The following is a 10,334-nucleotide window of genomic DNA, read 5'->3' on the forward strand; positions in this document are numbered from 1 at the left end:
CTTTCCATAACAAAAATAGTATGTATCACATCAATCCACTCATTTATAGTAGGAGTTTCTTCTTTTAACCAATGGCGGGTTATGGCCTTTTTGGCAGCTACCAACAGCACACTACACAAGTATTTATCCGATTTGCATAGATTAAGACTCTCTAAGTTACCTAGGTACAATACTGCAAAATAGAATTGTATTTCCTTTTGGAAGATTGTTTCCAGGACCTTATGTATTTCCTTCAAAAATGGAACCACTCGAGGGCATTCCCAAAAAATGTGGAAATGATTTGCTGCTACATGTCCACATTGCCTCCAGCATGTTGTTTTGTGAGAGTAGTTGGATTTTTGCGCCGGAGTAATAAAATAACGAATTACATTCTTCCAACTGAATTCCCTCCACAAAGGGGAGCTTGTTACCGACCACTGCTGTCTACAGATCCCCTCCCATTCCTCCCTTGTTAAGGATAGATTGCCCTCTGTTTCCCATCTAGCTTTAACATATCTTGTATCATGACCCCTTAAATTGGTCAGTGAACGATATACTTTGGAAATAATTTTTTGATAGGGTGCATCTCTATATGCATTCTCGAATATATAAATAATTTCTTCATTCTCAGTCGATAACTGGGGATGTTTTAACTTTTTATTCAAAAAGTCCCTTAGTTGCAAATACCTAAAAAAATCTTGATTTTGCAACCCAAACTTATTCTTAAGATCCTGGAAACTCATCACTTTTCCATCTTTCAACAATGTACTGTATGTGGTAAGGCCTTTATTAGTCCATGTTTTGAATGTCGAGTCGGTCTTATTCGGCAGAAATTCTGAGTCATATGCAAACCATCTAAGCACTCCGGCCCTCTGTATTAATTGATTCTTTTTAAGTACTCTTTTCCATATTTTTATTGAGCTTACTATCCAAGGGTTACCCGGGTCTCCCAGGAGTCTTAACTCTGAAGGGTCACCTATCAGTGCCCTGACAGGGTAATTACCTCCCAAGGAGAATTCCACTTCCTTCCATCTTGAACTGTAACCAGGTTTACACCAGCCCACCAGATTTCTTATTTGAGTTGCCCTATAATAGTCATATAGGCAAGGGAGGCCTAGTCCTCCTTTATCCTTGGGAAGCTGAAGTGATTTAAACTTAACTCTTGGCTTTTTACCCGCCCATATAAATCTAGAGAGGATCCTATCCCATTCTACGAAATATCTCTCAGGGTTTTCTATAGTAATCGACTGGAATAAATACAATATCTTAGGGAGCATATTCATTTTTATGATATCTACTCTAGAAGAGATGGTTAAGTAGGGGGTTAATGACCATCTGCTAATATCAATCATGATATCTTTTTTAAATGGGGAATAGTTGATTTCTTCCAAACTGTTTATATCCATTGATAAGTTGATGCCCAAATATTTGATTATTTTTTTATCCCAGCCTAGTTTGTATTTGCTGAGTAAATTTTGAGGGGGGCTATAAAAGCTATTAAGGACTTGTGTTTTTTGTATATTCAATTTATATCCCGAGTAGGACCCATACTCCTTTAGCACTGACATAAGTTCCATAAAAGATTCAGTAGGTTGTGATAAGTAAACCAAAATATCATCTGCGAACAGGGCCAATTTGTGCTCACTTCCAGCAATATTAATCCCTTTTATTTTATCATTCTGCCTAATCCCTTGAGCCAATGGCTCTATAAAAATGGCAAATAAGAGTGGACTCAGTGGGCATCCCTGTCTTGTGGACCTTTCGAGCTTAAAAGCGTCTGAAAGTTCACCATTAATCTTTATTTTTGCAGTTGGACTATTATACAAAGCCCTCAATATTGTAATGACTGACCCATCAAACCCAAATCTATGCATTACTTGGAATAAGAATTCCCATCTCACAGAGTCAAAAGCTTTTTCAGCATCTAGACTCAGTAATATAGCTGATATTTTATTTAAATTGATGTGTCTAATAATTTGCAGAGTTCTCTTAACACTGTCATGGGTTTGACGCGACCTAACAAATCCAGTTTGATCTAGATTTATTATCCTTGGGATGATCCCTTCAAGTCTCCGTGCTATGATTGACGTAAACAGTTTGTAATCTACATTTAATACACTTATTGGCCTATAATTGGAGCATTCTAATTTATCTTTACCATCTTTTGGTATAAGATAAGATAAGATAAGATGACCTTTATTAGTCCCACACGTGGGAAATTTGTTTTGTCACAGCAGGAAGTGGACAGTGCAAAAGTTATGAAGGACAATTAGAATAAAATAAAATAAGAATAAATACAGTACACAACTGTACAGAATAGAATAAAAATAGAATACTATATACAGTAGAATAAAATAGAATAAAATATACAATAGGATAAAAATAGAATACAAATGCTATATACAACAGAGTGAAAAATACAATGGTGCCAGAAAGATTATTGCACATTTGTGTTATTGCACATTTGTGGATGTGTGTGTTTGATCAGTTAAAGTCTTTGTTGTGGAGTCTGACAGCAGTGGGGAGGAAAGACCTGCGAAATCTCTCCGTCCCACACCGTGGGTGCCGCAGTCTCCCACTGAAGGAGCTGCTCAGTGCTGTCACAGTCTCATGCATGGGGTGGGAGATGTTGTCCAGCAGGGATGACAGCTTAGCCACCATTCTCCTGTCACTCACCACCTCCACTGGGTCCAGAGGGCATCCTAGAACAGAGCTGGCCCTTCGGATCAGCCTGTTCAGTCTCTTCCTGTCCCCAGCAGAGATGCTGAAATTATGGCTTGTTTCCATGAGGGGGGTGCTTCTCCCTTTATTAAGACCCAATTAAATGTTTTAAGTAAGACCGGTGTCAAAGGATCCCTTAATTTCGTGTACCACTCCGCAGTAAAGCCCTCTGTACCTGGGGATTTGTTTGCCTTGAGTTTAGCAATTGCCAAGTGAAGTTCTTCCCTTGTAATTTGGTTCACTAACGATTTGTTATCTTCTACTGTAAGTTTAGGGAGATGTAACCTGTCTAACATACTCTCCATTTGTTCGTCATTGTTTGTGGGTGGTTGTAAATATAATTTTTCGTAATATCTCTTAAAGCAGTACTTAATTTCCTCTGTACCCTGCATTTCTATTTTGGTTTCCGGATCCCTTATCCTATATATTGTTCTGTCTGTTTGTTGCTTCCTTAATCTATATGCCAATTGCTTCATATATTTAGCTCCCCCCTCATAATATCTTTGTTTGGTCAGCATTATTTTCGTTTGTACATCTTGAGTATATATCTCATCAATTAGATTTCTCTTCTTTGCCATTTCTGATTTTATCTTAGTATCAATAGTGTTTTTATGTGTGGCCTCTAATTGTAATAGTTCCGACTGCAGCTTCTGGAGTCTTGCAACTTTGAATTTTTTAATACTAGAGGTTATAGCAATAACTTTTCCTCTCATCACTGCTTTACACGCATCCCACAAAATCGGTGGGGGTAACTCATCTTTATCATTGAATTCCAGGTATTCAGCAATGTCTTTTGTCAACTGTTCACATGTCGATTCATTCAATATACTAGAGTTTAATTTCCAGTTGATTATTTTTCTCCTTTGAGTAAGATTTAAGGATAAATATAGAGGGCAGTGGTCAGAAACGTCCATTGAACCAATGTGACACTCCTGTATTCTATTCATATCTGTACCAAAACTGAGGAAGTAATCGATTCTCGAATAGGTTTCGTGTGGAGATGAGTAGTAAGTATAATTCCTTACTGTTGAGTTAAAATACCTCCAAATATCCACCAATCCCATCTCCTCTATCAGAAGATTCAGTTTTCTAGTTAATTTTTGTGGTTGAGATATTCTCGTCCCTGATGCGTCCAGATGTGGTTTTAGAGTAATATTAAGGTCTCCTCCACAGACAAGTAGACCCTGTGCCTCTGTCACTACTTTCTCTAGTACTTGCTTATAAAAATCAAATGTAGAACCAGGGGGAATATAAACATTATACAACGTAGTCAATTCCCCGTCCAATTTGCCCTGTACCATGATAAATCTGCCTTCTCTATCCCTAATTGTAGCAAAATGTTCAAAAATAACCCTCCCTGATATTAAAATGACCACCCCTCTCGTATGTCTTAAACCGTTTGAAGAATAATAAGCATACTTGAAACCTTGTCTCTTAAGTTTCTCGTGCTCAAGGCCCACCAAGTGAGTCTCTTGTAGAAATGCCACATCAATATCCTCTCTTTTAAGTTTACTAAGAATTTTTCCCTGCTTTGCTGGGCTTTGGAGCCCATTTACATTAAGTGAGAGTACCTTTAGCATTGGACTTTATTATAACACCAGGTAGAGCTTTGAGTGTGTGTTCCAAATGTCACTGAGGTAAAACATTGTGCCCCCATTATTAACACAAAACTAAAATAAATACACAAAAACAATAGAGCCTCCACATACTCAGGGTCATTCGACCCCTTTAGGTCCCTGTTGGAGGGAGGAGAGAAAAGACCCACCCTAAGGTGAGGGCTCTCCCTAGTGCTGTGGCGACTATTCAGCAGGTTCATCCCACTTACACTAGATGAGTCCAACATATATAACAACTTATAAATCTGTTCAACTGAACTGTCATCACACCGACTTGAGCAACAATGAAACCAAATAGTACATATTTCCTTCTTATATAGTCTGCTTACTTGTGAATATAGCTCTTATCCTCTTTGTCATTCATATTTAATAGTCTCTTCTAAATTCCCGCAGTTTGCGTCGAATTCGAGTTTCCATTCGTGGCCCTCTGTCCCTCTCCGTATCCAGTCCATGCCATGAAAATGCATTAAGTACTCTCTCTTCGATGCTGGGTCCCGGATTTGCACGTGTGGGGGCCACCTCAATGCCCCTTGCTCTCAGTTCCTTCGCTGCGTCCTCTGCGTCCTCGTAAGTCCGTGGACCGGTGCTCCAGTGGATGCGAATCCGCGTAAAAGGCGTTTGGAACCGAATGTTCTTCTCTTTTAGTGCCTTTTTTATTCCCGTATAAGATTTGCGTTTCTCCATGACTTCGTAGGCGTAGTCGTGGTCGAAAAAAATCTGCTTATTTCCAAACAACACTTTTTTCTTCCAGGCGAGCCTAAGGACCGTCTCTTTTACATCAAACTGAAGGAAGTTGATGATTATGGATCGCGGTGTCGCGTCTGGCCCGGGTTTACGTGACAGGGCTCTATGCGCTCGCTGGATCTGGAGGGACATACCTTCGGGTAGGGACAATTCTTTCTGAAGCAGATCTTGTACGAAGGCAAATAACGACTTGCCTTCTGCGTCCTCGGGTACCCCGTAAATTCTAATATTTTTCCTCCTGGATCTGCTGTCCAGGTCAATAACCTTTTCTCGAAGCTCGCGTTGTCCTTTCAATAGACCGAGTAGGGCCTCTTTCGTCACCATTCCACTCTCCTCTATCTCGGCTATACGTCCCTCTGCCTCTGCAATAGCCTTACCCTGTGACTGCTGTGTAGCCGCACATTCGAGTAGCTTTTGATTGAGTTCCTGCTTAAAAGCTGCCAACTCGTCTGCCAGTTTTTTGCCGATGTCCTCCGTGAGTCCCAACAATGATTCTTGGACTTTCTCTTTAAAGCTGCCAAGTTCCTTGGCCACTTTGGCGATCTCCCGGAGGATAACGCTATCTCCTCCAGACTCCGGCGGCCCTGACTAGTGGCTAGATAGCAAGCAGCTGCCATCTTCCTTGTCGTGTGGTTCCATTCTTTCTTGGATCTTTGCCTCCTCAATCTTCGACTGATGCGTAGTTTTCTGTCCTCTTTTAGATTTTGCCCTTTTCATCCCTTTTTAACAGGGCTGACCTTAATTTTTCAAAGTCTGGAGGCCTTAATTTAGTTCAGTTAGAACAGATCTCGGAGACTATGCGTCCATTGCGCTCTGAACCGGAAGTGCTCGCAAGTCTCAGTTTCAACTGTGAGGAGTCAAATCTTCTTCTAACCATATTTTATCATCCTCTTCCAATTTTTTTACCTGGTCTTTAATCATATCAAAAAAGATGTCTGCATTCTCTTTTTCGGTTCTTGGTTTATACAGATTACTATAAAATATGTTAATTTCCTCACTAATTTGGTTTGGTTCCTCTATCATAGTGCCATCCTTACTCAATTTAGTCATTTTTTTCTTTGTTTGTCTACGCTTCTCTAGACTATAGAAATAAGATGAATTTTTTTCCCCATGCTCAATCCACTTGGCTGTAGACCTTACATATGTTCCTTTAGCCTTAATCAAGTACACCTCATCTAACTGGTGTTGTAAAGATTGTAAGCGTTCTGACTCTTCTGCAGTCATACAAGGCTTACCACATAATAAATGTATTTGTTCAATTAGATTTTTCTGTTTACGTATGCGTAGGGCAGACACTTTCTTTCCCGTTTCTATAGCTAGTTGTTTAACACTATATTTAAACCATTCCCATTTACTGACATTAGTCATCCTCATATTGTTAATTTCTAATTTAAGTTTTTTAACTTGTGTACAGAAGTCTTTGTTTTGTAATAAACTATTGTTAAATTTCCATATGTTTTCAGATCTTTGTTGTTTACGTAGAGATAATGAGAGACTTATCAGACAACAATCAGTAAGTGGGGTTGATTGGGTCTCACATTTCTTAACATATGATGATACTGTTTGGGAGACAAGCCAATAATCTAATCTTGAACATACGTTTTTATTTGTTGGACTAAACCAAGTGCATTTCTTCGTATTTGGGTTTGTCATCCTCCAATAATCCATCATATTAGTTGTTGTACAAAAGTCACAAATAATGCTATCGTGTTCTGGTTGTTTCCCTCTCTGTGGTTGCCTGTCAAGCCATGAGTTAGGAGCCAGGTTAAAATCGCCTCCAGTTATTACCTGGGTAGAACCATATGTATTACTCCAATTTGCAATTAATTTACTTAAGTTTGACATACACGTTAATAAGAATAATTTTCTGTTCACAGACTTCTACCAACACCATGATCCAATGTCCCATTCCATCGCTTTTATGGTCAATAACTCTCCCTGCAAATTTGTTAAATAAAATCATCACTCCTGCTGAGTGAGTAGTACCATGTGAATAAAGAATACTTTCTCCCCATTGATGTTTCCAAAATGTTTCCTCTTCCTTACTAGAATGCGTTTCTTGTAAAAACAAAATGTTTGCCTTAATTTCTTTGCAGAATAGAAACATGGCCTTACGTTTGACATTGTTTTTTAAGCCTCGAACATTTAAGGAACTTAATAGAACAGCCATATATAAGATGAAGGGAAAAAAAACAAGAACAAAATACAAAACAAGAACAATATCGGCTTCTTTGGCACTTACTAGAAGAAAAGAGTGCTTGAAGCATAGGCTACATTTGCTTTGCCTTGTGGCCACCTCATAACAGTGATACAGTATGATGCGATCCCATATTAGATTCTTGATGAATGTGTGTTGTTGTTACTCAACCTGGTTCCATGTGCCCCTTTTTAACTTTGAGCACCCGCCCCTTTAAACGTCTCTGCACGGCCCTGGTGGAGACTCAGGTCTTTTGGAGTGAAGGGCCCACTCCTGAAGACCTTCTATGACTCTGTGGTGGCCTCAGCCATCTTTTACGGTGTGGTCTGCTGGGACAGCAGCATCTGTGCCGGAGACAGGAAGAGACTGAACAGGCCGATCAGAAGGGCCAGCTCTGTTCTAGGATGCCCTCTGGACCCAGTAGTGGTGGTGAGTGACAGGAGAATGGTGGCTAAGCTGTCATCCCTGTTGGACAAGGGATTACAATGAGTGCAATACTCTTTCTGGCATCGTTGTATTATACTCAATTCTTTTTCAATTTGTATTCTATTTTATTCGATTGCATATAGTATTTTATTTTATTCTATTGTGTACAGCAGGGGTAGGCAACCTTTCTAATGGCGAGTGCCATTTAAAATTTCCTCAGAAGTCAGTGTGCCTTATCATTGCATTATCAATAAATTTAATAACGCTCTATATTAACAGTTACACAATATATAGAACCACTTTATAGAATTATATTTGTTTGCAGATGTTGGCAGCTGTCAGCGAATAGTTATCAGCTATTTTGAAACAAAAAGAGACACTTTTTATCCATAACAAGAACTCCATAACAGCAAATGAACTGTACAACAGAAAATGCAAGTGCAATTTATGGTCTCCTCACAACAATGATAAGAAAAATAAACTAAGCCAATATGGCATGTCTGTTAATACAGAGACACACATGTTAATGTGATCTCTGGTCTCCCACTCAGAGACACAGGTCTCCGAGTGTACAGCATTCAGACGGCTACCTGAGGACACTCATGTGAGAGAAAATCTGCTCACACAGATATTAGAGCCAAATACCGTCAATAATGCCTCTGCAATGTTCTGAAGACAGTTAAACTTGTCAGGTAGTGATGTCCAGCAGGTGGAAATGCAAGCTCCATGAACACGGACAGCTGTGGATTCCAGCTGCTTCGATGTTGCATTAACTGGCATTAACTCAGCCAGTTAATGTGAGACAAATCTAGCTGCTCATTAAAGATTTCTGGTTTGATAAGAAAATAAAACATTGGTCCATACACCTGAAAGTCCCAAAAGCGCATTGTGAATTCTGTCTCGAGTGTACGGATGTATCCGTGTATTTCCGTGGTGCTGATGCTGCGCTGAGCGGAAAGCTCCTGAAGCTTTTGAAGTGTCGGAATGTGGAAAGCTAAAAACGTCCCTCTCACCAGTAGGCTAAGTTATTTTTAGCCAATTACAAGTTGAATCTGGTAGCTAAGATACCGTCATTAAGAAGAGGCACAACTAATCTGTCTATGCGAGCTGATTTGCGATGTGCACCGCTGGTGTGGCCATTTATTTTTTGATGCACCTTCTCAGATTAAGTCACTGCGTGTCGTGCCCAGGGCTGGACTGGGACAAAAAATAGGCCTGGGCATTTTGACTAGAGACCGGCCCACCAGGTATTAAAGCCATAAAGCCTTTGAATGAAAACAAACGCTGTTGTGACAGTGATGTACAGTCTTGCTGGTATATGTATGATTTCTATACATTTTACATCAGATAAAAACTTTGGTTGTAAGCTTCAGATAATTATTTAATAACAGCCAGACATTTTAAATGAGAATAAGAAAGTATTTCTTTGTGCCCCCCCTCTCCCTGTTAATGCCCCACCTGGCCCCCTGGCAAAACTTTGCTAGACCCGCCCCTGCACAGTTACCAGCTGTCAGCTACTTAGAAAATGATCCTGGTATTATTTGTCTCTCAGAAGCAGTTCATAACTTCCCTTCAACTCATTCATGTCACCTAAAAGTTAAACCTGTTTCTACTCTCAGAAAAAATATGGTTCTTAAATGGTTCTTCAGATGTGCTCATGCTTCTTTAAAGAAACATCATACGTCAAAGAACCTTTTTATTTTGTAGATGGTTCTTCAGCTATTACAAATGGTTCTTTAAAGAACAAAAGGTTCTTCATCCTTAGCTATCTAAGTTTGATGGTGTAAAATGGCATAAATATTTATTCACTATAATTAGAGTGTGAATTATACTGTGTGTTTTGTTTGTGTGCTTGTGTGTGCGAAGGGGGAGGGCGGGTTACCTGGCTATTACCCTTTAAAAGCAGATGGTAGGAAACTGAATATTCAAATAAAAGTTAGAAATACTTAAAAATGTACTGGTGGCAGGGGTGGGGGCCAAAGCCTAAAGACCCTACCCCCCAACACCCCTAACCCCGCAAACCCACTGATCACAAATAATGTGGTAATAGAGTATGGAATTTATTATTAAGACGTTTATGAATATGGTGAGTTAACAAACAGTAGACACAATACTCACATTCAAATACTATACTGTTTTAAATTTTAATAAAGTATTACTATTTTCTGCTTCAAGGCATTACTTTTGAGATTATTATACATATTAGAAAATATAGCATAATGATAATACTAGTTATTGTAAACTTTACAAACCACCCAGCAGTATGTAAAGTCAAATTATAAAATACAAGTAAATAACAATTGCACAACAGAATGTCAATGTAATGAACACACTTATGTGTGTTCATAATTTACCTAAGCAGTGTGCTTTGTCAAAACTAAGTAAGTGTGTGTTCATTAACGACACACTTACTTAGTTTTGACAAAGCACACTGCTTAGGTAAATTATCTCAGTACTTGTTTATCACTGAGCAATTTGTTAATATGTGTTTCGAGCCAAATAAATGACAGGGAGAGAGAGAGAGTCACGTTAGAACACGTCGTACTATGGGAACCTCCCGGGAGGGGAGGGGAGGGGAGGGGAGGGGAGGGGGTCAATCGTTGGGATGCGCATGCGCAGACAGATTGCGCGACCGGCGGGCCTTGAACTTT

The sequence above is a fragment of the Pelmatolapia mariae genome, linkage group LG9 (assembly GCF_036321145.2).
Source record: "Pelmatolapia mariae isolate MD_Pm_ZW linkage group LG9, Pm_UMD_F_2, whole genome shotgun sequence".
In the NCBI taxonomy this organism is placed as follows: Eukaryota; Metazoa; Chordata; class Actinopteri; order Cichliformes; family Cichlidae; genus Pelmatolapia; species Pelmatolapia mariae.